Raw genomic sequence first — 24,519 nt, forward strand, 5'->3', positions numbered from 1 at the left:
ATTCCATGATCGCATTCATCCCAGGTAGATTTTTTTTCTGTCAATTCAAAATTCTGACCAATTTAAAAGCTCACAGCACCTGGTATTCCAAGTGAGTCTCCTGCACATGTACTAACCAGGCCCGCGCCTGCTTGGCTTCCAGGATCTGACGAGATTGGGCACTCCCAGGCAGGTATGGCCGTGAGCTGGAGTACAGTATAGAAAACATAGTATATATAGATTTGTCACAATTTTAAACAACTTCAGCAACAAAGGCAACTTTCTTTAACCAGACAACTAAAACACATTTTTCTACAATCAGCCGTCAAGTCCTGAATTCCATGATCGCATTCATCCCAGGTAGATTTTTTTTCTGTCAATTCAAAATTCTGACCAATTTAAAAGCTCACAGCACCTGGTATTCCAAGTGAGTCTCCTGCACATGTACTAACCAGGCCCGCGCCTGCTTGGCTTCCAAGATCTGACGAGATTGGGCACTCCCAGGCAGGTATGGCCGTGAGCTGGAGTACAGTATAGAAAACATAGTATATATAGATTTGTCACAATTTTAAACAACTTCAGCAACAAAGGCAACTTTCTTTAACCAGACAACTAAAACACATTTTTCTACAATCAGCCGTCAAGTCCTGAATTCCATGATCGCATTCATCCCAGGTAGATTTTTTTTCTGTCAATTCAAAATTCTGACCAATTTAAAAGCTCACAGCACCTGGTATTCCAAGTGAGTCTCCTGCGCATGTACTAACCAGGCCCGTGCCTGCTTGGCTTCCAAGATCTGACGAGTTTGGGCACTCCCAGGCAGGTATGGCCGTGAGCTGGAGCACAGTATAGAAAACATAGTATATATAGATTTGTCACAATTTTAAACAACTTCAGCAACAAAGGCAACTTTCTTTAACCAGACAACGACAACACATTTTTATACAATCAGTCGTCAAGTCTTGAATTCCATGATCGCATTCATCCCAGGTAGATTTTTTTTCTTTAAATCCAAAATTCTGACCAATTTAAAAGCTCACAGCACCTGGTATCCCAAGTGAGTCTCCTGCACATGTACTAACCAGGCCCATGCCTGCTTGGCTTCCAAGATCTGATGGGATTGGGCACTCCCAGGCAGGTATGGCCGTGAGCTAGAGCACGTCATAGAAAACATAGTATATATAGATTTGTCACAATTTTAAACAACTTCAGCAACAAAGGCAACTTTCTTTAACCAGACAACTAAAACACATTTTTCTACAATCAGTCGTCAAGTCCTGAATTCCATGATCGCATTCATCCCAGGTAGATTTTTTTTCTGTCAATTCAAAATTCTGACCAATTTGAAAACTCACAGCATCTGGTATTCCAAGCGAGTCTCCTGCACATGTACTAACCAGGCCCGTGCCTGCTTGGCTTCCAAGATCTGATGACATTGGGCACTCCCAGGCAGGTATGGCCGTGAGCTGGAGTACAGTATAGAAAACATAGTATATATAGATTTGTCACAATTTTAAACAACTTCAGCAACAAAGGCAACTTTCTTTAACCAGACAACTAAAACACATTTTTCTACAATCAGTCGTCAAGTCCTGAATTCCATGATTGCATTCATCCCAGGAAGATTTTTTTCTTTAAATTCAAAATTCTGACCAATTTAAAAGCTCACAGCACCTGGTATTCCAAGTGAGTCTCCCGCACATGTACTAACCAGGCCCATGCCTGCTTGGCTTCCAAGATCTGATGAGATTGGGCACTCCCAGGCAGGTATGGCCGTGAGCTGGAGTACGGTATAGAAAACATAGTATATATAGATTTGTCACAATTTTAAACAACTTCAGCAACAAAGGCAACTTTCTTTAACCAGACAACTAAAACACATTTTTCTACAATCAGCCGTCAAGTCCTGAATTCCATGATCGCATTCATCCCAGGTAGATTTTTTTTCTGTCAATTCAAAATTCTGACCAATTTAAAAGCTCACAGCACCTGGTATTCCAAGTGAGTCTCCTGCGCATGTACTAACCAGGCCCGTGCCTGCTTGGCTTCCAAGATCTGACGAGTTTGGGCACTCCCAGGCAGGTATGGCCGTGAGCTGGAGTACAGTATAGAAAACATAGTATATATAGATTTGTCACAATTTTAAACAACTTCAGCAACAAAGGCAACTTTCTTTAACCAGACAACGACAACACATTTTTATACAATCAGTCGTCAAGTCTTGAATTCCATGATCGCATTCATCCCAGGTAGATTTTTTTTCTTTAAATCCAAAATTCTGACCAATTTAAAAGCTCACAGCACCTGGTATCCCAAGTGAGTCTCCTGCACATGTACTAACCAGGCCCATGCCTGCTTGGCTTCCAAGATCTGATGGGATTGGGCACTCCCAGGCAGGTATGGCCGTGAGCTAGAGCACATCATAGAAAACATAGTATATATAGATTTGTCACACTTTTAAACAACTTCAGCAACAAAGGCAACTTTCTTTAACCAGACAACTAAAACACATTTTTCTACAATCAGTCGTCAAGTCCTGAATTCCATGATCGCATTCATCCCAGGTAGATTTTTTTTCTGTCAATTCAAAATTCTGACCAATTTAAAAGCTCACAGCACCTGGTATTCCAAGTGAGTCTCCTGCACATGTACTAACCAGGCCCGTGCCTGCTTGGCTTCCAAGATCTGACGAGTTTGGGCACTCCCAGGCAGGTATGGCCGTGAGCTGGAGTACAGTATAGAAAACATAGTATATATAGATTTGTCACAATTTTAAACAACTTCAGCAACAAAGGCAACTTTCTTTAACCAGACAACTAAAACACATTTTTCTACAATCAGCCGTCAAGTCCTGAATTCCATGATCGCATTCATCCCAGGTAGATTTTTTTTCTGTCAATTCAAAATTCTGACCAATTTAAAAGCTCACAGCACCTGGTATTCCAGGTGAGTCTCCTGCACATGTACTAACCAGGCCCGTGCCTGCTTGGCTTCCAAGACCTGATGAGATTGGGCACTCCCAGGTAGGTATGGCCGTGAGCTAGAGGGCGTCATAGAAAACATAGTATATATAGATTTGTCACAATTTTAAACAACTTCAGCAACAAAGGCAACTTTCTTTAACCAGACAACGACAACACATTTTTATACAATCAGTTGTCAAGTCTTGAATTCCATGATCGCATTCATCCCAGGTAGATTTTTTTTCTTTAAATCCAAAATTCTGACCAATTTAAAAGCTCACAGCACCTGGTATCCCAAGTGAGTCTCCTGCACATGTACTAACCAGGCCCATGCCTGCTTGGCTTCCAAGACCTGATGAGATTGGGCACTCCCAGGTAGGTATGGCCGTGAGCTAGAGGGCGTCATAGAAAACATAGTATATATAGATTTGTCACAATTTTAAACAACTTCAGCAACAAAGGCAACTTTCTTTAACCAGACAACGACAACACATTTTTATACAATTAGTCGTCAAGTCCTGAATTCCATGATCGCATTCATCCCAGGTAGATTTTTTTTCTGTCAATTCAAAATTCTGACCAATTTAAAAGCTCACAGCACCTGGTATTCCAAGTGAGTCTCCTGCGCATGTACTAACCAGGCCCATGCCTGCTTGGCTTCCAAGATCTGATGAGATTGGGCACTCCCAGGCAGGTATGGCCGTGAGCCGGAGCACAGTATAGAAAACATAGTATATATAGATTTGTCACAATTTTAAACAACTTCAGCAACAAAGGCAACTTTCTTTAACCAGACAACTAAAACACATTTTTCTACAATCAGTCGTCAAGTCCTGAATTCCATGATCGCATTCATCCCAGGTAGATTTTTTTCTTTAAATCCAAAATTCTGACCAATTTAAAAGCTTGCAGCACCTGGTATTCCAAGTGAGTCTCCTGCACATGTACCAACCAGGCACATGCCCGCTTGGCTTCCAAGATCTGATGAGATTGGGTACTCCCAGGCAGGTATGGCCGTGAGCCGGAGCACAGTATAGAAAACATAGTATATATAGATTTGTCACAATTTTAAACAACTTCAGCAACAAAGGCAACTTTCTTTAACCAGACAACTAAAACACATTTTTCTACAATCAGTCGTCAAGTCCTGAATTCCATGATCGCATTCATCCCAGGTAGATTTTTTTCTTTAAATTCAAAATTCTGACCAATTTAAAAGCTCACAGCACCTGGTATTCCAAGTGAGTCTCCCACACATGTACTAACCAGGCCCGTGCCCGCTTGGCTTCCAAGATCTGATGAGATTGGGCACTCCCAGGCAGGTATGGCCGTGAGCTGGAGTACAGTATAGAAAACATAGTATATATAGATTTGTCACAATTTTAAACAACTTCAGCAACAAAGGCAACTTTCTTTAACCAGACAACTAAAACACATTTTTCTACAATCAGTTGTCAAGTCCTGAATTCCATGATCGCATTCATCCCAGGAAGATTTTTTCCTTTAAATTCAAAATTCTGACCAATTTAAAAGCTCACAGCACCTGGTATTCCAAGTGAGTCTCCTGCACATGTACTAACCAGGCCCGTGCCTGCTTGGCTTCCAAGATCTGGCGAGATTGGGCACTCCCAGGCAGGTATGGCCATGAGCTAGAGCACATCATAGAAAACATAGTATATATAGATTTGTCACAATTTTAAACAACTTCAGCAACAAAGGCAACTTTCTTTAACCAGACAACTAAAACACATTTTTCTACAATCAGTCATCAAGTCCTAAACTCCATGATCGCATTCATCCCAGGTAGATTTTTTTTCTGTCAATTCAAAATTCTGACCAATTTAAAAGCTCACAGCACCTGGTATTCCAAGTGAGTCTCCTGCACATGTACTAACCAGGCCCGTGCCTGCTTGGCTTCCAAGATCTGGCGAGATTGGGCACTCCCAGGCAGGTATGGCCGTGAGCTGGAGTACAGTATAGAAAACATAGTATATATAGATTTGTCACAATTTTAAACAACTTCAGCAACAAAGGCAACTTTCTTTAACCAGACAACTAAAACACATTTTTCTACAATAAGTTGTCAAGTCCTGAATTCCATGATCGCATTCATCCCAGGAAGATTTTTTCCTTTAAATTCAAAATTCTGACCAATTTAAAAGCTCACAGCACCTGGTATTCCAAGCGAGTCTCCTGCACATGTACTAACCAGGCCCGTGCCTGCTTGGCTTCCAAGATCTGACGAGATTGGGCACTCCCAGGCAGGTATGGCCGTGAGCTGGAGTACGGTATAGAAAACATAGTATATATAGATTTGTCACAATTTTAAACAACTTCAGCAACAAAGGCAACTTTCTTTTACCAGACAACTAAAACACATTTTTCTACAATCAGTCGTCAAGTCCTGAATTCCATGATCGCATTCATCCCAGGTAGATTTTTTTTCTGTCAATTCAAAATTCTGACCAATTTAAAAGCTCGCAGCACCTGGTATCCCAAGTGAGCCTCCTGCACATGTACTAACCAGGCCCGTGCCTGCTAGGCTTCCAAGATCTGATGAGATTGGGCACTCCCAGGCAGGTATGGCCGTGAGCTAGAGCACGGCATAGAAAACATAGTATATATAGATTTGTCACAATTCTAAACAACTTCAGCAACAAAGGCAACTTTCTTTAACCAGACAACGACAACACATTTTTCTACAATCAGTCGTCAAGTCCTGAATTCCATGATCGCATTCATCCCAGGTGGATTTTTGACCAATTTAAAAGCTCACAGCACCTGGCATTCCAAGTGAGTCTCCCGCACATGTACTAACCAGGCCCGTGCCTGCTTGGCTTCCAAGATCTGATGAGATTGGGCACTCCCAGGCAGGTATGGCCGTGAGCCGGAGTACAGTATAGAAACATAGTATATATAGATTTATCACAATTTTAAACAACTTCAGCAACAAAGGCAACTTTCTTTAACCAGACAACTAAAACACATTTTTCTACAATCAGTCGTCAAGTCCTGAATTCCATGATTGCATTCATCCCAGGAAGATTTTTTTCTTTAAATTCAAAATTCTGACCAATTTAAAAGCTCACAGCACCTGGTATTCCAAGTGAGTCTCCCGCACATGTACTAACCAGGCCCGTGCCTGCTTGGCTTCCAAGATCTGATGAGATTGGGCACTCCCAGGCAGGTATGGCCGCAAGCTGGAGTACAGTATAGAAAACATAGTATATATAGATTTGTCACAATTTTAAACAACTTCAGCAACAAAGGCAACTTTCTTTAACCAGACAACTAAAACACATTTTTCTACAATCAGTCGTCAAGTCCTGAATTCCATGATCGCATTCATCCCAGGTAGATTTTTTTTCTGTCAATTCAAAATTCTGACCAATTTAAAAGCTCACAGCACCTGGTATTCCAGGTGAGTCTCCTGCGCATGTACTAACCAGGCCCGTGCCTGCTTGGCTTCCAAGATCTGATGAGATTGGGCACTCCCAGGCAGGTATGGCCGTGAGCTAGAGGGCGTCATAGAAAACATAGTATATATAGATTTGTCACAATTTTAAACAACTTCAGCAACAAAGGCAACTTTCTTTAACCAGACAACAACAACACATTTTTATACAATTAGTCGTCAAGTCCTGAATTCCATGATCGCATTCATCCCAGGTAGATTTTTTTTCTGTCAATTCAAAATTCTGACCAATTTAAAAGCTCACAGCACCTGGTATTCCAAGTGAGTCTCCTGCGCATGTACTAACCAGGCCCATGCCTGCTTGGCTTCCAAGATCTGATGAGATTGGGCACTCCCAGGCAGGTATGGCCGTGAGCCAGAGCACAGCATAGAAAACATAGTATATATAGATTTGTCACAATTTTAAACAACTTCAGCAACAAAGGCAACTTTCTTTAACCAGACAACTAAAACACATTTTTCTACAATCAGTCGTCAAGTCCTGAATTCCATGATCGCATTCATCCCAGGTAGATTTTTTTCTTTAAATCCAAAATTCTGACCAATTTAAAAGCTTGCAGCACCTGGTATTCCAAGTGAGTCTCCTGCACATGTACCAACCAGGCACATGCCCGCTTGGCTTCCAAGATCTGATGAGATTGGGTACTCCCAGGCAGGTATGGCCGTGAGCCGGAGCACAGTATAGAAAACATAGTATATATAGATTTGTCACAATTTTAAACAACTTCAGCAACAAAGGCAACTTTCTTTAACCAGACAACTAAAACACATTTTTCTACAATCAGTCGTCAAGTCCTGAATTCCATGATCGCATTCATCCCAGGTAGATTTTTTTCTTTAAATTCAAAATTCTGACCAATTTAAAAGCTCACAGCACCTGGTATTCCAAGTGAGTCTCCCGCACATGTACTAACCAGGCCCGTGCCCGCTTGGCTTCCAAGATCTGATGAGATTGGGCACTCCCAGGCAGGTATGGCCGTGAGCTGGAGTACAGTATAGAAAACATAGTATATATAGATTTGTCACAATTTTAAACAACTTCAGCAACAAAGGCAACTTTCTTTAACCAGACAACTAAAACACATTTTTCTACAATCAGTTGTCAAGTCCTGAATTCCATGATCGCATTCATCCCAGGAAGATTTTTTCCTTTAAATTCAAAATTCTGACCAATTTAAAAGCTCACAGCACCTGGTATTCCAAGTGAGTCTCCTGCACATGTACTAACCAGGCCCGTGCCTGCTTGGCTTCCAAGATCTGATGAGATTGGGCACTCCCAGGCAGGTATGGCCGTGAGCTAGAGCACATCATAGAAAACATAGTATATATAGATTTGTCACAATTTTAAACAACTTCAGCAACAAAGGCAACTTTCTTTAACAAGACAAGTACAACACATTTTTATACAATCAGTCGTCAAGTCCTGAATTCCATGATCACATTCATCCCAGGTAGATTTTTTTTCTTTAAATTCAAAATTCTGACCAATTTAAAAGCTCGCAGCACCTGGTATTCCAAGTGAGTCTCCTGCACATGCACTAACCAGGCCCATGCCTGCTTGGCTTCCAAGATTTGATGAGATTGGGCACTCCCAGGCAGGTATGGCCGTGAGCTGGAGTACAGTATAGAAAACATAGTATATATAGATTTGTCACAATTTTAAACAACTTCAGCAACAAAGGCAACTTTCTTTAACCAGACACCTAAAACACATTTTTCTACAATCAGTTGTCAAGTCCTGAATTCCATGATCGCATTCATCCCAGGAAGATTTTTTTCTTTAAATTCAAAATTCTGACCAATTTAAAAGCTCACAGCACCTGGTATTCCAAGTGAGTCTCCTGCACATGTACTAACCAGGCCCGTGCCTGCTTGGCTTCCAAGATCTGGCGAGATTGGGCACTCTCAGGCGGGTATGGCCGCGAGCTGGAGTACAGTATAGAAAACATAGTATATATAGATTTGTCACAATTTTAAACAACTTCAGCAACAAAGGCAACTTTCTTTAAGCAGACAACTAAAACACATTTTTCTACAATCAGTCGTCAAGTCCTGAATTCCATGATTGCATTCATCCCAGGAAGATTTTTTTCTTTAAATTCAAAATTCTGACCAATTTAAAAGCTCACAGCACCTGGTATTCCAAGTGAGTCTCCCACACATGTACTAACCAGGCCCGTGCCTGCTTGGCTTCCAAGATCTGATGAGATTGGGCACTCCCAGGCAGGTGTGGCCGTGAGCCGGAGTACAGTATAGAAACATAGTATATATAGATTTGTCACAATTTTAAACAACTTCAGCAACAAAGGCAACTTTCTTTAACCAGACAACTAAAACACATTTTTCTACAATCAGTTGTCAAGTCCTGAATTCCATGATCGCATTCATCCCAGGAAGATTTTTTTCTTTAAATTCAAAATTCTGACCAATTTAAAAGCTCACAGCACCTGGTATTCCAAGTGAGTCTCCTGCACATGTACCAACCAGGCACATGCCCGCTTGGCTTCCAAGATCTGATGAGATTGGGTACTCCCAGGCAGGTATGGCCGTGAGCCGGAGCACAGTATAGAAAACATAGTATATATAGATTTGTCACAATTTTAAACAACTTCAGCAACAAAGGCAACTTTCTTTAACCAGACAACTAAAACACATTTTTCTACAATCAGTCGTCAAGTCCTGAATTCCATGATCGCATTCATCCCAGGTAGATTTTTTTCTTTAAATTCAAAATTCTGACCAATTTAAAAGCTCACAGCACCTGGTATTCCAAGTGAGTCTCCCGCACATGTACTAACCAGGCCCGTGCCCGCTTGGCTTCCAAGATCTGATGAGATTGGGCACTCCCAGGCAGGTATGGCCGTGAGCTGGAGTACAGTATAGAAAACATAGTATATATAGATTTGTCACAATTTTAAACAACTTCAGCAACAAAGGCAACTTTCTTTAACCAGACAACTAAAACACATTTTTCTACAATCAGTTGTCAAGTCCTGAATTCCATGATCGCATTCATCCCAGGAAGATTTTTTCCTTTAAATTCAAAATTCTGACCAATTTAAAAGCTCACAGCACCTGGTATTCCAAGTGAGTCTCCTGCACATGTACTAACCAGGCCCGTGCCTGCTTGGCTTCCAAGATCTGATGAGATTGGGCACTCCCAGGCAGGTATGGCCGTGAGCTAGAGCACACCATAGAAAACATAGTATATATAGATTTGTCACAATTTTAAACAACTTCAGCAACAAAGGCAACTTTCTTTAACAAGACAAGTACAACACATTTTTATACAATCAGTCGTCAAGTCCTGAATTCCATGATCACATTCATCCCAGGTAGATTTTTTTTCTTTAAATTCAAAATTCTGACCAATTTAAAAGCTCGCAGCACCTGGTATTCCAAGTGAGTCTCCTGCACATGCACTAACCAGGCCCATGCCTGCTTGGCTTCCAAGATTTGATGAGATTGGGCACTCCCAGGCAGGTATGGCCGTGAGCTGGAGTACAGTATAGAAAACATAGTATATATAGATTTGTCACAATTTTAAACAACTTCAGCAACAAAGGCAACTTTCTTTAACCAGACACCTAAAACACATTTTTCTACAATCAGTTGTCAAGTCCTGAATTCCATGATCGCATTCATCCCAGGAAGATTTTTTTCTTTAAATTCAAAATTCTGACCAATTTAAAAGCTCACAGCACCTGGTATTCCAAGTGAGTCTCCTGCACATGTACTAACCAGGCCCGCGCCTGTTTGGCTTCCAAGATCTGGCGAGATTGGGCACTCTCAGGCGGGTATGGCCGTGAGCTGGAGTACAGTATAGAAAACATAGTATATATAGATTTGTCACAATTTTAAACAACTTCAGCAACAAAGGCAACTTTCTTTAAGCAGACAACTAAAACACATTTTTCTACAATCAGTCGTCAAGTCCTGAATTCCATGATTGCATTCATCCCAGGAAGATTTTTTTCCTTAAATTCAAAATTCTGACCAATTTAAAAGCTCACAGCACCTGGTATTCCAAGTGAGTCTCCCGCACATGTACTAACCAGGCCCGTGCCTGCTTGGCTTCCAAGATCTGATGAGATTGGGCACTCCCAGGCAGGTGTGGCCGTGAGCCGGAGTACAGTATAGAAACATAGTATATATAGATTTGTCACAATTTTAAACAACTTCAGCAACAAAGGCAACTTTCTTTAACCAGACAACTAAAACACATTTTTCTACAATCAGTTGTCAAGTCCTGAATTCCATGATCGCATTCATCCCAGGAAGATTTTTTTCTTTAAATTCAAAATTCTGACCAATTTAAAAGCTCACAGCACCTGGTATTCCAAGTGAGTCTCCTGCACATGTACTAACCAGGCCCATGCCTGCTTGGCTTCCAAGATCTGGCGAGATTGGGCACTCTCAGGCGGGTATGGCCGTGAGCGGGAGTACGGTATAGAAAACATAGTATATATAGATTTGTCACAATTTTAAACAACTTCAGCAACAAAGGCAACTTTCTTTAACCAGACAACTAAAACACATTTTTCTACAATCAGTTGTCAAGTCCTGAATTCCATGATCGCATTCATCCCAGGAAGATTTTTTCCTTTAAATTCAAAATTCTGACCAATTTAAAAGCTCACAGCACCTGGTATTCCAAGTGAGTCTCCTGCACATGTACTAACCAGGCCCGTGCCTGCTTGGCTTCCAAGATCTGATGAGATTGGGCACTCCCAGGCAGGTATGGCCGTGAGCTAGAGCACATCATAGAAAACATAGTATATATAGATTTGTCACAATTTTAAACAACTTCAGCAACAAAGGCAACTTTCTTTAACAAGACAAGTACAACACATTTTTATACAATCAGTCGTCAAGTCCTGAATTCCATGATCACATTCATCCCAGGTAGATTTTTTTTCTTTAAATTCAAAATTCTGACCAATTTAAAAGCTCACAGCACCTGGTATTCCAAGTGAGTCTCCTGCACATGCACTAACCAGGCCCATGCCTGCTTGGCTTCCAAGATCTGATGAGATTGGGCACTCCCAGGCAGGTATGGCCGTGAGCTGGAGTACAGTATAGAAAACATAGTATATATAGATTTGTCACAATTTTAAACAACTTCAGCAACAAAGGCAACTTTCTTTAACCAGACACCTAAAACACATTTTTCTACAATCAGTCGTCAAGTCCTGAATTCCATGATCGCATTCATCCCAGGAAGATTTTTTTCTTTAAATTCAAAATTCTGACCAATTTAAAAGCTCACAGCACCTGGTATTCGAAGTGGGTCTCCTGCACATGTACTAACCAGGCCCGTGCCTGCTTGGCTTCCAAGATCTGGCGAGATTGGGCACTCTCAGACGGGTATGGCCGTGAGCTGGAGTACGGTATAGAAAACATAGTATATATAGATTTGTCACAATTTTAAACAACTTCAGCAACAAAGGCAACTTTCTTTAACCAGACAACTAAAACACATTTTTCTACAATCAGTCGTCAAGTCCTGAATTCCATGATTGCATTCATCCCAGGAAGATTTTTTTCTTTAAATTCAAAATTCTGACCAATTTAAAAGCTCACAGCACCTGGTATTCCAAGTGAGTCTCCCGCACATGTACTAACCAGGCCCGTGCCTACTTGGCTTCCAAGATCTGATGAGATTGGGCACTCCCAGGCAGGTGTGGCCGTGAGCCGGAGTACGGTATAGAAACATAGTATATATAGATTTGTCACAATTTTAAACAACTTCAGCAACAAAGGCAACTTTCTTTAACCAGACAACTAAAACACATTTTTCTACAATCAGTTGTCAAGTCCTGAATTCCATTATCGCATTCATCCCAGGAAGATTTTTTTCTTTCAATTCAAAATTCTGACCAATTTAAAAGCTCACAGCACCTGGTATTCCAAGTGAGTCCAGCACCTGGTATTCCAAGTGAGTCTCCTGCACACGTACTAACCAGGCCCGTGCCTGCTTGGCTTCCAAGATCTGGCGAGATTGGGCACTCTCAGGCGGGTATGGCCGTGAGCTGGAGTACGGTATAGAAAACATAGTATATATAGATTTGTCACAATTTTAAACAACTTCAGCAACAAAGGCAACTTTCTTTAACCAGACAACTAAAACACATTTTTCTACAATCAGTCGTCAAGTCCTGAATTCCATGATTGCATTCATTCCAGGAAGATTTTTTTCTTTAAATTCAAAATTCTGACCAATTTAAAAGCTCACAGCACCTGGTATTCCAAGTGAGTCTCCCGCACATGTACTAACCAGGCCCGTGCCTACTTGGCTTCCAAGATCTGATGAGATTGGGCACTCCCAGGCGGGTGTGGCCGTGAGCCGGAGTACAGTATAGAAACATAGTATATATAGATTTGTCACAATTTTAAACAACTTCAGCAACAAAGGCAACTTTCTTTAACCAGACAACTAAAACACATTTTTCTACAATCAGTCGTCAAGTCCTGAATTCCATGATTGCATTCAACCCAGGAAGATTTTTTTCTTTAAATTCAAAATTCTGACCAATTTAAAAGCTCACAGCACCTGGTATTCCAAGTGAGTCTCCCGCACATGTACCAACCAGGCCCATGCCTGCTTGGCTTCCAAGATCTGATGAGATTGGGCACTCCCAGGCAGGTATGGCCTTGAGCTGGAGTACAGCATAGAAAACATAGTATATATAGATTTGTCACAATTTTAAACAACTTCAGCAACAAAGGCAACTTTCTTTAACCAGACAACTAAAACACATTTTTCTACAATCAGTCGTCAAGTCCTGAATTCCATGATCGCATTCATCCCAGGTAGATTTTTTTTCTGTCAATTCAAAATTCTGACCAATTTAAAAGCTCACAGCACCTGGTATTCCAAGTGAGTCTCCTGCGCACGTACTAACCAGGCCCGCGGCTGCCTGGCTTCCAAGATCTGACGAGATTGGGCACTCCCAGGCAGGTATGGCCGTGAGCTGGAGTACAGTATAGAAAACATAGTATATATAGATTTGTCACAATTTTAAACAACTTCAGCAACAAAGGCAACTTTCTTTAACCAGACAACTAAAACACATTTTTCTACAATCAGTCGTCAAGTCCTGAATTCCATGATTGCATTCAACCCAGGAAGATTTTTTTCTTTAAATTCAAAATTCTGACCAATTTAAAAGCTCACAGCACCTGGTATTCCAAGTGAGTCTCCCGCACATGTACCAACCAGGCCCATGCCTGCTTGGCTTCCAAGATCTGATGAGATTGGGCACTCCCAGGCAGGTATGGCCTTGAGCTGGAGTACAGCATAGAAAACATAGTATATATAGATTTGTCACAATTTTAAACAACTTCAGCAACAAAGGCAACTTTCTTTAACCAGACAACTAAAACACATTTTTCTACAATCAGTCGTCAAGTCCTGAATTCCATGATCGCATTCATCCCAGGTAGATTTTTTTTCTGTCAATTCAAAATTCTGACCAATTTAAAAGCTCACAGCACCTGGTATTCCAAGTGAGTCTCCTGCGCACGTACTAACCAGGCCCGCGGCTGCCTGGCTTCCAAGATCTGACGAGATTGGGCACTCCCAGGCAGGTATGGCCGTGAGCTGGAGTACAGTATAGAAAACATAGTATATATAGATTTGTCACAATTTTAAACAACTTCAGCAACAAAGGCAACTTTCTTTAACCAGACAACTAAAACACATTTTTCTACAATCAGTTGTCAAGTCCTGAATTCCATGATCGCATTCATCCCAGGAAGATTTTTTTCTTTAAATTCAAAATTCTGACCAATTTAAAAGCTCACAGCACCTGGTATTCCAAGTGAGTCTCCTGCACATGTACTAACCAGGCCCGTGCCTGCTTGGCTTCCAAGATCTGACGAGATTGGGCACTCTCAGGCGGGTATGGCCGTGAGCTGGAGTACGGTATAGAAAACATAGTATATATAGATTTGTCACAATTTTAAACAACTTCAGCAACAAAGGCAACTTTCTTTAACCAGACAACTAAAACACATTTTTCTACAATCAGTCGTCAAGTCCTGAATTCCATGATTGCATTCATTCCAGGAAGATTTTTTTCTTTAAATTCAAAATTCTGACCAATTTAAAAGCTCACAGCACCTGGTATTCCAAGTGAGTCTCCCGCACATGTACTAACCAGGCCCGTGCCTACTTGGCTTCCAAGATCTGATGAGATTGGGCACTCCCAGGCAGGTGTGGCCGTGAGCCGGAGTACAGTATAGAAACATAGTATATATAGATTTGTCACAATTTTAAACAACTTCAGCAACAAAGGCAACTTTCTTTAACCAGACAACTAAAACACATTTTTCTACAATCAGTCGTCAAGTCCTGAATTCCATGATTGCATTCAACCCAGGAAGATTTTTTTCTTTAAATTCAAAATTCTGACCAATTTAAAAGCTCACAGCACCTGGTATTCCAAGTGAGTCTCCCGCACATGTACCAACCAGGCCCATGCCTGCTTGGCTTCCAAGATCTGATGAGATTGGGCACTCCCAGGCAGGTATGGCCTTGAGCTGGAGTACAGCATAGAAAACATAGTATATATAGATTTGTCACAATTTTAAACAACTTCAGCAACAAAGGCAACTTTCTTTAACCAGACAACTAAAACACATTTTTCTACAATCAGTCGTCAAGTCCTGAATTCCATGATCGCATTCATCCCAGGTAGATTTTTTTTCTGTCAATTCAAAATTCTGACCAATTTAAAAGCTCACAGCACCTGGTATTCCAAGTGAGTCTCCTGCGCACGTACTAACCAGGCCCGCGGCTGCCTGGCTTCCAAGATCTGACGAGATTGGGCACTCCCAGGCAGGTATGGCCGTGAGCTGGAGTACAGTATAGAAAACATAGTATATATAGATTTGTCACAATTTTAAACAACTTCAGCAACAAAGGCAACTTTCTTTAACCAGACAACTAAAACACATTTTTCTACAATCAGTTGTCAAGTCCTGAATTCCATGATCGCATTCATCCCAGGAAGATTTTTTTCTTTAAATTCAAAATTCTGACCAATTTAAAAGCTCACAGCACCTGGTATTCCAAGTGAGTCTCCTGCACATGTACTAACCAGGCCCGTGCCTGCTTGGCTTCCAAGATCTGACGAGATTGGGCACTCTCAGGCAGGTATGGCCGTGAGCTGGAGTACGGTATAGAAAACATAGTATATATAGATTTGTCACAATTTTAAACAACTTCAGCAACAAAGGCAACTTTCTTTAACCAGACAACTAAAACACATTTTTCTACAATCAGTCGTCAAGTCCTGAATTCCATGATTGCATTCATCCCAGGAAGATTTTTTTCTTTAAATTCAAAATTCTGACCAATTTAAAAGCTCACAGCACCTGGTATTCCAAGTGAGTCTCCCGCACATGTACTAACCAGGCCCATGCCTGCTCGGCTTCCAAGATCTGATGAGATTGGGCACTCCCAGGCAGGCATGGCCGTGAGCCAGAGCACGTCATAGAAAACATAGTATATATAGATTTGTCACAATTTTAAACAACTTCAGCAACAAAGGCAACTTTCTTTAACCAGACAACTAAAACACATTTTTCTACAATCAGTCGTCAAGTCCTGAATTCCATGATCGCATTCATCCCAGGTAGATTTTTTTTCTGTCAATTCAAAATTCTGACCAATTTGAAAGCTCACAGCACCTGGTATTCCAAGTGAGTCTCCTGCGCATGTACTAACCAGGCCCTTGCCTGCTTGGCTTCCAAGATCTGACGAGTTTGGGCACTCCCAGGCAGGTATGGCCGTGAGCTGGAGTACAGTATAGAAAACATAGTATATATAGATTTGTCACAATTTTAAACAACTTCAGCAACAAAGGCAACTTTCTTTAACCAGACAACGACAACACATTTTTATACAATCAGTCGTCAAGTCTTGAATTCCATGATCGCATTCATCCCAGGTAGATTTTTTTTCTTTAAATCCAAAATTCTGACCAATTTAAAAGCTCACAGCACCTGGTATCCCAAGTGAGTCTCCTGCACATGTACTAACCAGGCCCATGCCTGCTTGGCTTCCAAGATCTGATGGGATTGGGCACTCCCAGGCAGGTATGGCCGTGAGCTAGAGCACGTCATAGAAAACATAGTATATATAGATTTGTCACAATTTTAAACAACTTCAGCAACAAAGGCAACTTTCTTTAACCAGACAACTAAAACACATTTTTCTACAATCAGTCGTCAAGTCCTGAATTCCATGATCGCATTCATCCCAGGTAGATTTTTTTTCTGTCAATTCAAAATTCTGACCAATTTGAAAGCTCACAGCACCTGGTATTCCAAGTGAGTCTCCTGCGCATGTACTAACCAGGCCCATGCCTGCTTGGCTTCCAAGATCTGACGAGTTTGGGCACTCCCAGGCAGGTATGGCCGTGAGCTGGAGTACAGTATAGAAAACATAGTATATATAGATTTGTCACAATTTTAAACAACTTCAGCAACAAAGGCAACTTTCTTTAACCAGACAACGACAACACATTTTTATACAATCAGTCGTCAAGTCTTGAATTCCATGATCGCATTCATCCCAGGTAGATTTTTTTTCTTTAAATCCAAAATTCTGACCAATTTAAAAGCTCACAGCACCTGGTATCCCAAGTGAGTCTCCTGCACATGTACTAACCAGGCCCATGCCTGCTTGGCTTCCAAGATCTGATGGGATTGGGCACTCCCAGGCAGGTATGGCTGTGAGCTAGAGCACGTCATAGAAAACATAGTATATATAGATTTGTCACAATTTTAAACAACTTCAGCAACAAAGGCAACTTTCTTTAACCAGACAACTAAAACACATTTTTCTACAATCAGTCGTCAAGTCCTGAATTCCATGATCGCATTCATCCCAGGTAGATTTTTTTTCTGTCAATTCAAAATTCTGACCAATTTGAAAGCTCACAGCACCTGGTATTCCAAGTGAGTCTCCTGCGCATGTACTAACCAGGCCCGTGCCTGCTTGGCTTCCAAGATCTGACGAGTTTGGGCACTCCCAGGCAGGTATGGCCGTGAGCTGGAGTACGGTATAGAAAACATAGTATATATAGATTTGTCACAATTTTAAACAACTTCAGCAACAAAGGCAACTTTCTTTAACCAGACAACGACAACACATTTTTATACAATCAGTCGTCAAGTCTTGAATTCCATGATCGCATTCATCCCAGGTAGATTTTTTTTCTTTAAATCCAAAATTCTGACCAATTTAAAAGCTCACAGCACCTGGTATCCCAAGTGAGTCTCCTGCACATGTACTAACCAGGCCCATGCCTGCTTGGCTTCCAAGATCTGATGGGATTGGGCACTCCCAGGCAGGTATGGCCGTGAGCTAGAGCACGTCATAGAAAACATAGTATATATAGATTTGTCACAATTTTAAACAACTTCAGCAACAAAGGCAACTTTCTTTAACCAGACAACTAAAACACATTTTTCTACAATCAGTCGTCAAGTCCTGAATTCCATGATCGCATTCATCCCAGGTAGATTTTTTTTCTGTCAATTCAAAATTCTGACCAATTTGAAAACTCACAGCATCTGGTATTCCAAGCGAGTCTCCTGCACATGTACTAACCAGGCCCGTGCCTGCTTGGCTTCCAAGATCTGATGACATTGGGCACTCCCAGGCAGGTATGGCCGTGAGCTGGAGTACAGTATAGAAAACATAGTATATATAGATTTGTCACAATTTTAAACAACTTCAGCAACAAAGGCAACTTTCTTTAACCAGACAACTAAAACACATTTTTCTACAATCAGTCGTCAAGTCCTGAATTCCATGATTGCATTCATTCCAGGAAGATATTTTTCTTTAAATTCAAAATTCTGACCAATTTAAAAGCTCACAGCACCTGGTATTCCAAGTGAGTCTCCCGCACATGTACTAACCAGGCCCATGCCTGCTCGGCTTCCAAGATCTGATGAGATTGGGCACTCCCAGGCAGGCATGGCCGTGAGCCAGAGCACGTCATAGAAAACATAGTATATATAGATTTGTCACAATTTTAAACAACTTCAGCAACAAAGGCAACTTTCTTTAACCAGACAACTAAAACACATTTTTCTACAATCAGTCGTCAAGTCCTGAATTCCATGATCGCATTCATCCCAGGTAGATTTTTTTTCTGTCAATTCAAAATTCTGACCAATTTGAAAGCTCACAGCACCTGGTATTCCAAGTGAGTCTCCTGCGCATGTACTAACCAGGCCCTTGCCTGCTTGGCTTCCAAGATCTGACGAGTTTGGGCACTCCCAGGCAGGTATGGCCGTGAGCTGGAGTACAGTATAGAAAACATAGTATATATAGATTTGTCACAATTTTAAACAACTTCAGCAACAAAGGCAACTTTCTTTAACCAGACAACGACAACACATTTTTATACAATCAGTCGTCAAGTCTTGAATTCCATGATCGCATTCATCCCAGGTAGATTTTTTTTCTTTAAATCCAAAATTCTGACCAATTTAAAAGCTCACAGCACCTGGTATCCCAAGTGAGTCTCCTGCACATGTACTAACCAGGCCCATGCCTGCTTGGCTTCCAAGATCTGATGGGATTGGGCACTCCCAGGCAGGTATGGCCGTGAGCTAGAGCACGTCATAGAAAACATAGTATATATAGATTTGTCACAATTTTAAACAACTTCAGCAACAAAGGCAACTTTCTTTAACCAGACAACTAAAACACATTTTTCTACAATCAGTCGTCAAGTCCTGAATTCCATGATCGCATTCATCCCAGGTAGATTTTTTTTCTGTCAATTCAAAATTCTGACCAATTTGAAAGCTCACAGCACCTGGTATTCCAAGTGAGTCTCCTGCGCATGTACTAACCAGGCCCATGCCTGCTTGGCTTCCAAGATCTGACGAGTTTGGGCACTCCCAGGCAGGTATGGCCGTGAGCTGGAGTACAGTATAGAAAACATAGTATATATAGATTTGTCACAATTTTAAACAACTTCAGCAACAAAGGCAACTTTCTTTAACCAGACAACGACAACACATTTTTATACAATCAGTCGTCAAGTCTTGAATTCCATGATCGCATTCATCCCAGGTAGATTTTTTTTCTTTAAATCCAAAATTCTGACCAATTTAAAAGCTCACAGCACCTGGTATCCCAAGTGAGTCTCCTGCACATGTACTAACCAGGCCCATGCCTGCTTGGCTTCCAAGATCTGATGGGATTGGGCACTCCCAGGCAGGTATGGCTGTGAGCTAGAGCACGTCATAGAAAACATAGTATATATAGATTTGTCACAATTTTAAACAACTTCAGCAACAAAGGCAACTTTCTTTAACCAGACAACTAAAACACATTTTTCTACAATCAGTCGTCAAGTCCTGAATTCCATGATCGCATTCATCCCAGGTAGATTTTTTTTCTGTCAATTCAAAATTCTGACCAATTTGAAAGCTCACAGCACCTGGTATTCCAAGTGAGTCTCCTGCGCATGTACTAACCAGGCCCGTGCCTGCTTGGCTTCCAAGATCTGACGAGTTTGGGCACTCCCAGGCAGGTATGGCCGTGAGCTGGAGTACGGTATAGAAAACATAGTATATATAGATTTGTCACAATTTTAAACAACTTCAGCAACAAAGGCAACTTTCTTTAACCAGACAACGACAACACATTTTTATACAATCAGTCGTCAAGTCTTGAATTCCATGATCGCATTCATCCCAGGTAGATTTTTTTTCTTTAAATCCAAAATTCTGACCAATTTAAAAGCTCACAGCACCTGGTATCCCAAGTGAGTCTCCTGCACATGTACTAACCAGGCCCATGCCTGCTTGGCTTCCAAGATCTGATGGGATTGGGCACTCCCAGGCAGGTATGGCCGTGAGCTAGAGCACGTCATAGAAAACATAGTATATATAGATTTGTCACAATTTTAAACAACTTCAGCAACAAAGGCAACTTTCTTTAACCAGACAACTAAAACACATTTTTCTACAATCAGTCGTCAAGTCCTGAATTCCATGATCGCATTCATCCCAGGTAGATTTTTTTTCTGTCAATTCAAAATTCTGACCAATTTGAAAACTCACAGCATCTGGTATTCCAAGCGAGTCTCCTGCACATGTACTAACCAGGCCCGTGCCTGCTTGGCTTCCAAGATCTGATGACATTGGGCACTCCCAGGCAGGTATGGCCGTGAGCTGGAGTACAGTATAGAAAACATAGTATATATAGATTTGTCACAATTTTAAACAACTTCAGCAACAAAGGCAACTTTCTTTAACCAGACAACTAAAACACATTTTTCTACAATCAGTCGTCAAGTCCTGAATTCCATGATTGCATTCATCCCAGGAAGATTTTTTTCTTTAAATTCAAAATTCTGACCAATTTAAAAGCTCACAGCACCTGGTATTTCAAGTGAGTCTCCCGCACATGTACTAACCAGGCCCATGCCTGCTTGGCTTCCAAGATCTGATGAGATTGGGCACTCCCAGGCAGGTATGGCCGTGAGCTGGAGTACGGTATAGAAAACATAGTATATATAGATTTGTCACAATTTTAAACAACTTCAGCAACAAAGGCAACTTTCTTTAACCAGACAACTAAAACACATTTTTCTACAATCAGTCGTCAAGTCCTGAATTCCATGATTGCATTCATCCCAGGAAGATTTTTTTCTTTAAATTCAAAATTCTGACCAATTTAAAAGCTCACAGCACCTGGTATTCCAAGTGAGTCTCCCGCACATGTACTAACCAGGCCCATGCCTGCTTGGCTTCCAAGATCTGATGAGATTGGGCACTCCCAGGCAGGCATGGCCGTGAGCCAGAGCACGTCATAGAAAACATAGTATATATAGATTTGTCACAATTTTAAACAACTTCAGCAACAAAGGCAACTTTCTTTAACCAGACAACTAAAACACATTTTTCTACAATCAGTCGTCAAGTCCTGAATTCCATGATCGCATTCATCCCAGGTAGATTTTTTTTCTGTCAATTCAAAATTCTGACCAATTTGAAAGCTCACAGCACCTGGTATTCCAAGTGAGTCTCCTGCGCATGTACTAACCAGGCCCGTGCCTGCTTGGCTTCCAAGATCTGACGAGTTTGGGCACTCCCAGGCAGGTATGGCCGTGAGCTGGAGTACAGTATAGAAAACATAGTATATATAGATTTGTCACAATTTTAAACAACTTCAGCAACAAAGGCAACTTTCTTTAACCAGACAACGACAACACATTTTTATACAATCAGTCGTCAAGTCCTGAATTCCATGATCGCATTCATCCCAGGTAGATTTTTTTTCTGTCAATTCAAAATTCTGACCAATTTAAAAGCTCACAGCACCTGGTATTCCAAGTGAGTCTCCTGCGCATGTACTAACCAGGCCCGTGCCTGCTTGGCTTCCAAGATCTGACGAGTTTGGGCACTCCCAGGCAGGTATGGCCGTGAGCTGGAGTACAGTATAGAAAACATAGTATATATAGATTTGTCACAATTTTAAACAACTTCAGCAACAAAGGCAACTTTCTTTAACCAGACAACTAAAACACATTTTTCTACAATCAGTTGTCAAGTCCTGAATTCCATGATCGCATTCATCCCAGGAAGATTTTTTCCTTTAAATTCAAAATTCTGACCAATTTAAAAGCTCACAGCACCTGGTATTCCAAGTGAGTCTCCTGCACATGTACTAACCAGGCCCGTGCCTGCTTGGCTTCCAAGATCTGATGAGATTGGGCACTCCCAGGCAGGTATGGCCGTGAGCTAGAGCACATCATAGAAAACATAGTATATATAGATTTGTCACAATTTTAAACAACTTCAGCAACAAAGGCAACTTTCTTTAACAAGACAAGTACAACACATTTTTATACAATCAGTCGTCAAGTCCTGAATTCCATGATCACATTCATCCCAGGTAGATTTTTTTTCTTTAAATTCAAAATTCTGACCAATTTAAAAGCTCACAGCACCTGGTATTCCAAGCGAGTCTCCTGCACATGCACTAACCAGGCCCATGCCTGCTTGGCTTCCAAGATCTGATGAGATTGGGCACTCCCAGGCAGGTATGGCCGTGAGCTGGAGTACAGTATAGAAAACATAGTATATATAGATTTGTCACAATTTTAAACAACTTCAGCAACAAAGGCAACTTTCTTTAACCAGACACCTAAAACACATTTTTCTACAATCAGTCGTCAAGTCCTGAATTCCATGATCGCATTCATCCCAGGAAGATTTTTTTCTTTAAATTCAAAATTCTGACCAATTTAAAAGCTCACAGCACCTGGTATTCGAAGTGAGTCTCCTGCACATGTACTAACCAGGCCCGTGCCTGCTTGGCTTCCAAGATCTGGCGAGATTGGGCACTCTCAGACGGGTATGGCCGTGAGCTGGAGTACGGTATAGAAAACATAGTATATATAGATTTGTCACAATTTTAAACAACTTCAGCAACAAAGGCAACTTTCTTTAACCAGACAACTAAAACACATTTTTCTACAATCAGTCGTCAAGTCCTGAATTCCATGATTGCATTCATCCCAGGAAGATTTTTTTCTTTAAATTCAAAATTCTGACCAATTTAAAAGCTCACAGCACCTGGTATTCCAAGTGAGTCTCCCGCACATGTACTAACCAGGCCCGTGCCTACTTGGCTTCCAAGATCTGATGAGATTGGGCACTCCCAGGCAGGTGTGGCCGTGAGCCGGAGTACAGTATAGAAACATAGTATATATAGATTTGTCACAATTTTAAACAACTTCAGCAACAAAGGCAACTTTCTTTAACCAGACAACTAAAACACATTTTTCTACAATCAGTTGTCAAGTCCTGAATTCCATTATCGCATTCATCCCAGGAAGATTTTTTTCTTTCAATTCAAAATTCTGACCAATTTAAAAGCTCACAGCACCTGGTATTCCAAGTGAGTCCAGCACCTGGTATTCCAAGTGAGTCTCCTGCACACGTACTAACCAGGCCCGTGCCTGCTTGGCTTCCAAGATCTGGCGAGATTGGGCACTCTCAGGCGGGTATGGCCGTGAGCTGGAGTACGGTATAGAAAACATAGTATATATAGATTTGTCACAATTTTAAACAACTTCAGCAACAAAGGCAACTTTCTTTAACCAGACAACTAAAACACATTTTTCTACAATCAGTCGTCAAGTCCTGAATTCCATGATTGCATTCATTCCAGGAAGATTTTTTTCTTTAAATTCAAAATTCTGACCAATTTAAAAGCTCACAGCACCTGGTATTCCAAGTGAGTCTCCCGCACATGTACTAACCAGGCCCGTGCCTACTTGGCTTCCAAGATCTGATGAGATTGGGCACTCCCAGGCGGGTGTGGCCGTGAGCCGGAGTACAGTATAGAAACATAGTATATATAGATTTGTCACAATTTTAAACAACTTCAGCAACAAAGGCAACTTTCTTTAACCAGACAACTAAAACACATTTTTCTACAATCAGTCGTCAAGTCCTGAATTCCATGATTGCATTCAACCCAGGAAGATTTTTTTCTTTAAATTCAAAATTCTGACCAATTTAAAAGCTCACAGCACCTGGTATTCCAAGTGAGTCTCCCGCACATGTACCAACCAGGCCCATGCCTGCTTGGCTTCCAAGATCTGATGAGATTGGGCACTCCCAGGCAGGTATGGCCTTGAGCTGGAGTACAGCATAGAAAACATAGTATATATAGATTTGTCACAATTTTAAACAACTTCAGCAACAAAGGCAACTTTCTTTAACCAGACAACTAAAACACATTTTTCTACAATCAGTCGTCAAGTCCTGAATTCCATGATCGCATTCATCCCAGGTAGATTTTTTTTCTGTCAATTCAAAATTCTGACCAATTTAAAAGCTCACAGCACCTGGTATTCCAAGTGAGTCTCCTGCGCACGTACTAACCAGGCCCGCGGCTGCCTGGCTTCCAAGATCTGACGAGATTGGGCACTCCCAGGCAGGTATGGCCGTGAGCTGGAGTACAGTATAGAAAACATAGTATATATAGATTTGTCACAATTTTAAACAACTTCAGCAACAAAGGCAACTTTCTTTAACCAGACAACTAAA

The 24,519-nt window shown here is 41.2% G+C and overlaps 76 pseudogenes; all 76 read right to left on the bottom strand.

Annotated features, from left to right (window-relative positions):
• Positions 1-67: 67 nt before the first annotated feature.
• On the bottom strand, positions 68-186 carry LOC137896838 (5S ribosomal RNA; annotated as a pseudogene).
• Positions 187-382: 196 nt separating this feature from the next.
• Positions 383-501, bottom strand: LOC137897645 (5S ribosomal RNA; annotated as a pseudogene).
• A 196-nt stretch (positions 502-697) lies between these two features.
• Positions 698-816, bottom strand: LOC137896387 (5S ribosomal RNA; annotated as a pseudogene).
• Positions 817-1,012: 196 nt separating this feature from the next.
• On the bottom strand, positions 1,013-1,131 carry LOC137897560 (5S ribosomal RNA; annotated as a pseudogene).
• A 196-nt stretch (positions 1,132-1,327) lies between these two features.
• Positions 1,328-1,446, bottom strand: LOC137897392 (5S ribosomal RNA; annotated as a pseudogene).
• Positions 1,447-1,641: 195 nt separating this feature from the next.
• Positions 1,642-1,760, bottom strand: LOC137896527 (5S ribosomal RNA; annotated as a pseudogene).
• Positions 1,761-1,956: 196 nt separating this feature from the next.
• On the bottom strand, positions 1,957-2,075 carry LOC137896388 (5S ribosomal RNA; annotated as a pseudogene).
• A 196-nt stretch (positions 2,076-2,271) lies between these two features.
• LOC137897561 (5S ribosomal RNA) lies at positions 2,272-2,390 on the bottom strand (annotated as a pseudogene).
• Positions 2,391-2,586: 196 nt separating this feature from the next.
• On the bottom strand, positions 2,587-2,705 carry LOC137896367 (5S ribosomal RNA; annotated as a pseudogene).
• Positions 2,706-2,901: 196 nt separating this feature from the next.
• Positions 2,902-3,020, bottom strand: LOC137897071 (5S ribosomal RNA; annotated as a pseudogene).
• A 196-nt stretch (positions 3,021-3,216) lies between these two features.
• On the bottom strand, positions 3,217-3,335 carry LOC137897201 (5S ribosomal RNA; annotated as a pseudogene).
• Positions 3,336-3,531: 196 nt separating this feature from the next.
• Positions 3,532-3,650, bottom strand: LOC137897031 (5S ribosomal RNA; annotated as a pseudogene).
• A 195-nt stretch (positions 3,651-3,845) lies between these two features.
• Positions 3,846-3,964, bottom strand: LOC137897347 (5S ribosomal RNA; annotated as a pseudogene).
• A 195-nt stretch (positions 3,965-4,159) lies between these two features.
• LOC137897509 (5S ribosomal RNA) lies at positions 4,160-4,278 on the bottom strand (annotated as a pseudogene).
• Positions 4,279-4,473: 195 nt separating this feature from the next.
• LOC137896769 (5S ribosomal RNA) lies at positions 4,474-4,592 on the bottom strand (annotated as a pseudogene).
• A 196-nt stretch (positions 4,593-4,788) lies between these two features.
• Positions 4,789-4,907, bottom strand: LOC137896534 (5S ribosomal RNA; annotated as a pseudogene).
• A 195-nt stretch (positions 4,908-5,102) lies between these two features.
• On the bottom strand, positions 5,103-5,221 carry LOC137897542 (5S ribosomal RNA; annotated as a pseudogene).
• Positions 5,222-5,417: 196 nt separating this feature from the next.
• LOC137897457 (5S ribosomal RNA) lies at positions 5,418-5,536 on the bottom strand (annotated as a pseudogene).
• A 175-nt stretch (positions 5,537-5,711) lies between these two features.
• LOC137897780 (5S ribosomal RNA) lies at positions 5,712-5,830 on the bottom strand (annotated as a pseudogene).
• Positions 5,831-6,024: 194 nt separating this feature from the next.
• On the bottom strand, positions 6,025-6,143 carry LOC137896415 (5S ribosomal RNA; annotated as a pseudogene).
• Positions 6,144-6,339: 196 nt separating this feature from the next.
• Positions 6,340-6,458, bottom strand: LOC137897541 (5S ribosomal RNA; annotated as a pseudogene).
• Positions 6,459-6,654: 196 nt separating this feature from the next.
• Positions 6,655-6,773, bottom strand: LOC137897151 (5S ribosomal RNA; annotated as a pseudogene).
• Positions 6,774-6,968: 195 nt separating this feature from the next.
• LOC137897348 (5S ribosomal RNA) lies at positions 6,969-7,087 on the bottom strand (annotated as a pseudogene).
• A 195-nt stretch (positions 7,088-7,282) lies between these two features.
• On the bottom strand, positions 7,283-7,401 carry LOC137897695 (5S ribosomal RNA; annotated as a pseudogene).
• Positions 7,402-7,596: 195 nt separating this feature from the next.
• On the bottom strand, positions 7,597-7,715 carry LOC137897855 (5S ribosomal RNA; annotated as a pseudogene).
• Positions 7,716-7,911: 196 nt separating this feature from the next.
• On the bottom strand, positions 7,912-8,030 carry LOC137897286 (5S ribosomal RNA; annotated as a pseudogene).
• Positions 8,031-8,225: 195 nt separating this feature from the next.
• On the bottom strand, positions 8,226-8,344 carry LOC137896911 (5S ribosomal RNA; annotated as a pseudogene).
• A 195-nt stretch (positions 8,345-8,539) lies between these two features.
• On the bottom strand, positions 8,540-8,658 carry LOC137896775 (5S ribosomal RNA; annotated as a pseudogene).
• A 194-nt stretch (positions 8,659-8,852) lies between these two features.
• On the bottom strand, positions 8,853-8,971 carry LOC137896805 (5S ribosomal RNA; annotated as a pseudogene).
• Positions 8,972-9,166: 195 nt separating this feature from the next.
• LOC137897696 (5S ribosomal RNA) lies at positions 9,167-9,285 on the bottom strand (annotated as a pseudogene).
• A 195-nt stretch (positions 9,286-9,480) lies between these two features.
• LOC137897867 (5S ribosomal RNA) lies at positions 9,481-9,599 on the bottom strand (annotated as a pseudogene).
• A 196-nt stretch (positions 9,600-9,795) lies between these two features.
• LOC137897287 (5S ribosomal RNA) lies at positions 9,796-9,914 on the bottom strand (annotated as a pseudogene).
• A 195-nt stretch (positions 9,915-10,109) lies between these two features.
• Positions 10,110-10,228, bottom strand: LOC137896974 (5S ribosomal RNA; annotated as a pseudogene).
• A 195-nt stretch (positions 10,229-10,423) lies between these two features.
• Positions 10,424-10,542, bottom strand: LOC137896304 (5S ribosomal RNA; annotated as a pseudogene).
• A 194-nt stretch (positions 10,543-10,736) lies between these two features.
• On the bottom strand, positions 10,737-10,855 carry LOC137896508 (5S ribosomal RNA; annotated as a pseudogene).
• Positions 10,856-11,050: 195 nt separating this feature from the next.
• LOC137897879 (5S ribosomal RNA) lies at positions 11,051-11,169 on the bottom strand (annotated as a pseudogene).
• A 196-nt stretch (positions 11,170-11,365) lies between these two features.
• LOC137896264 (5S ribosomal RNA) lies at positions 11,366-11,484 on the bottom strand (annotated as a pseudogene).
• A 195-nt stretch (positions 11,485-11,679) lies between these two features.
• Positions 11,680-11,798, bottom strand: LOC137897128 (5S ribosomal RNA; annotated as a pseudogene).
• Positions 11,799-11,993: 195 nt separating this feature from the next.
• Positions 11,994-12,112, bottom strand: LOC137896755 (5S ribosomal RNA; annotated as a pseudogene).
• Positions 12,113-12,645: 533 nt separating this feature from the next.
• LOC137896850 (5S ribosomal RNA) lies at positions 12,646-12,764 on the bottom strand (annotated as a pseudogene).
• Positions 12,765-12,958: 194 nt separating this feature from the next.
• On the bottom strand, positions 12,959-13,077 carry LOC137896993 (5S ribosomal RNA; annotated as a pseudogene).
• A 196-nt stretch (positions 13,078-13,273) lies between these two features.
• LOC137897234 (5S ribosomal RNA) lies at positions 13,274-13,392 on the bottom strand (annotated as a pseudogene).
• Positions 13,393-13,587: 195 nt separating this feature from the next.
• LOC137896994 (5S ribosomal RNA) lies at positions 13,588-13,706 on the bottom strand (annotated as a pseudogene).
• A 196-nt stretch (positions 13,707-13,902) lies between these two features.
• Positions 13,903-14,021, bottom strand: LOC137897235 (5S ribosomal RNA; annotated as a pseudogene).
• Positions 14,022-14,216: 195 nt separating this feature from the next.
• On the bottom strand, positions 14,217-14,335 carry LOC137897632 (5S ribosomal RNA; annotated as a pseudogene).
• Positions 14,336-14,530: 195 nt separating this feature from the next.
• Positions 14,531-14,649, bottom strand: LOC137896756 (5S ribosomal RNA; annotated as a pseudogene).
• A 194-nt stretch (positions 14,650-14,843) lies between these two features.
• Positions 14,844-14,962, bottom strand: LOC137896995 (5S ribosomal RNA; annotated as a pseudogene).
• A 196-nt stretch (positions 14,963-15,158) lies between these two features.
• Positions 15,159-15,277, bottom strand: LOC137897236 (5S ribosomal RNA; annotated as a pseudogene).
• A 195-nt stretch (positions 15,278-15,472) lies between these two features.
• LOC137897073 (5S ribosomal RNA) lies at positions 15,473-15,591 on the bottom strand (annotated as a pseudogene).
• A 195-nt stretch (positions 15,592-15,786) lies between these two features.
• Positions 15,787-15,905, bottom strand: LOC137896888 (5S ribosomal RNA; annotated as a pseudogene).
• Positions 15,906-16,101: 196 nt separating this feature from the next.
• LOC137896270 (5S ribosomal RNA) lies at positions 16,102-16,220 on the bottom strand (annotated as a pseudogene).
• A 196-nt stretch (positions 16,221-16,416) lies between these two features.
• Positions 16,417-16,535, bottom strand: LOC137897562 (5S ribosomal RNA; annotated as a pseudogene).
• A 196-nt stretch (positions 16,536-16,731) lies between these two features.
• LOC137897865 (5S ribosomal RNA) lies at positions 16,732-16,850 on the bottom strand (annotated as a pseudogene).
• A 196-nt stretch (positions 16,851-17,046) lies between these two features.
• LOC137897621 (5S ribosomal RNA) lies at positions 17,047-17,165 on the bottom strand (annotated as a pseudogene).
• Positions 17,166-17,361: 196 nt separating this feature from the next.
• Positions 17,362-17,480, bottom strand: LOC137896389 (5S ribosomal RNA; annotated as a pseudogene).
• A 196-nt stretch (positions 17,481-17,676) lies between these two features.
• LOC137897563 (5S ribosomal RNA) lies at positions 17,677-17,795 on the bottom strand (annotated as a pseudogene).
• A 196-nt stretch (positions 17,796-17,991) lies between these two features.
• LOC137897393 (5S ribosomal RNA) lies at positions 17,992-18,110 on the bottom strand (annotated as a pseudogene).
• A 195-nt stretch (positions 18,111-18,305) lies between these two features.
• Positions 18,306-18,424, bottom strand: LOC137896889 (5S ribosomal RNA; annotated as a pseudogene).
• Positions 18,425-18,620: 196 nt separating this feature from the next.
• On the bottom strand, positions 18,621-18,739 carry LOC137896271 (5S ribosomal RNA; annotated as a pseudogene).
• A 196-nt stretch (positions 18,740-18,935) lies between these two features.
• On the bottom strand, positions 18,936-19,054 carry LOC137897564 (5S ribosomal RNA; annotated as a pseudogene).
• A 196-nt stretch (positions 19,055-19,250) lies between these two features.
• LOC137897866 (5S ribosomal RNA) lies at positions 19,251-19,369 on the bottom strand (annotated as a pseudogene).
• Positions 19,370-19,565: 196 nt separating this feature from the next.
• On the bottom strand, positions 19,566-19,684 carry LOC137897622 (5S ribosomal RNA; annotated as a pseudogene).
• A 196-nt stretch (positions 19,685-19,880) lies between these two features.
• On the bottom strand, positions 19,881-19,999 carry LOC137896390 (5S ribosomal RNA; annotated as a pseudogene).
• A 196-nt stretch (positions 20,000-20,195) lies between these two features.
• LOC137897565 (5S ribosomal RNA) lies at positions 20,196-20,314 on the bottom strand (annotated as a pseudogene).
• Positions 20,315-20,510: 196 nt separating this feature from the next.
• On the bottom strand, positions 20,511-20,629 carry LOC137897395 (5S ribosomal RNA; annotated as a pseudogene).
• A 195-nt stretch (positions 20,630-20,824) lies between these two features.
• On the bottom strand, positions 20,825-20,943 carry LOC137897894 (5S ribosomal RNA; annotated as a pseudogene).
• Positions 20,944-21,138: 195 nt separating this feature from the next.
• On the bottom strand, positions 21,139-21,257 carry LOC137897733 (5S ribosomal RNA; annotated as a pseudogene).
• Positions 21,258-21,453: 196 nt separating this feature from the next.
• Positions 21,454-21,572, bottom strand: LOC137896391 (5S ribosomal RNA; annotated as a pseudogene).
• A 196-nt stretch (positions 21,573-21,768) lies between these two features.
• Positions 21,769-21,887, bottom strand: LOC137896393 (5S ribosomal RNA; annotated as a pseudogene).
• Positions 21,888-22,082: 195 nt separating this feature from the next.
• Positions 22,083-22,201, bottom strand: LOC137897890 (5S ribosomal RNA; annotated as a pseudogene).
• A 196-nt stretch (positions 22,202-22,397) lies between these two features.
• On the bottom strand, positions 22,398-22,516 carry LOC137896307 (5S ribosomal RNA; annotated as a pseudogene).
• Positions 22,517-22,711: 195 nt separating this feature from the next.
• LOC137896913 (5S ribosomal RNA) lies at positions 22,712-22,830 on the bottom strand (annotated as a pseudogene).
• A 195-nt stretch (positions 22,831-23,025) lies between these two features.
• Positions 23,026-23,144, bottom strand: LOC137896757 (5S ribosomal RNA; annotated as a pseudogene).
• A 533-nt stretch (positions 23,145-23,677) lies between these two features.
• Positions 23,678-23,796, bottom strand: LOC137896851 (5S ribosomal RNA; annotated as a pseudogene).
• A 194-nt stretch (positions 23,797-23,990) lies between these two features.
• On the bottom strand, positions 23,991-24,109 carry LOC137896996 (5S ribosomal RNA; annotated as a pseudogene).
• Positions 24,110-24,305: 196 nt separating this feature from the next.
• LOC137897237 (5S ribosomal RNA) lies at positions 24,306-24,424 on the bottom strand (annotated as a pseudogene).
• Positions 24,425-24,519: the final 95 nt, after the last annotated feature.

Source organism: Brachionichthys hirsutus, chromosome 7 (assembly GCF_040956055.1).
Source record: "Brachionichthys hirsutus isolate HB-005 chromosome 7, CSIRO-AGI_Bhir_v1, whole genome shotgun sequence".
NCBI lineage: Eukaryota > Metazoa > Chordata > Actinopteri > Lophiiformes > Brachionichthyidae > Brachionichthys > Brachionichthys hirsutus.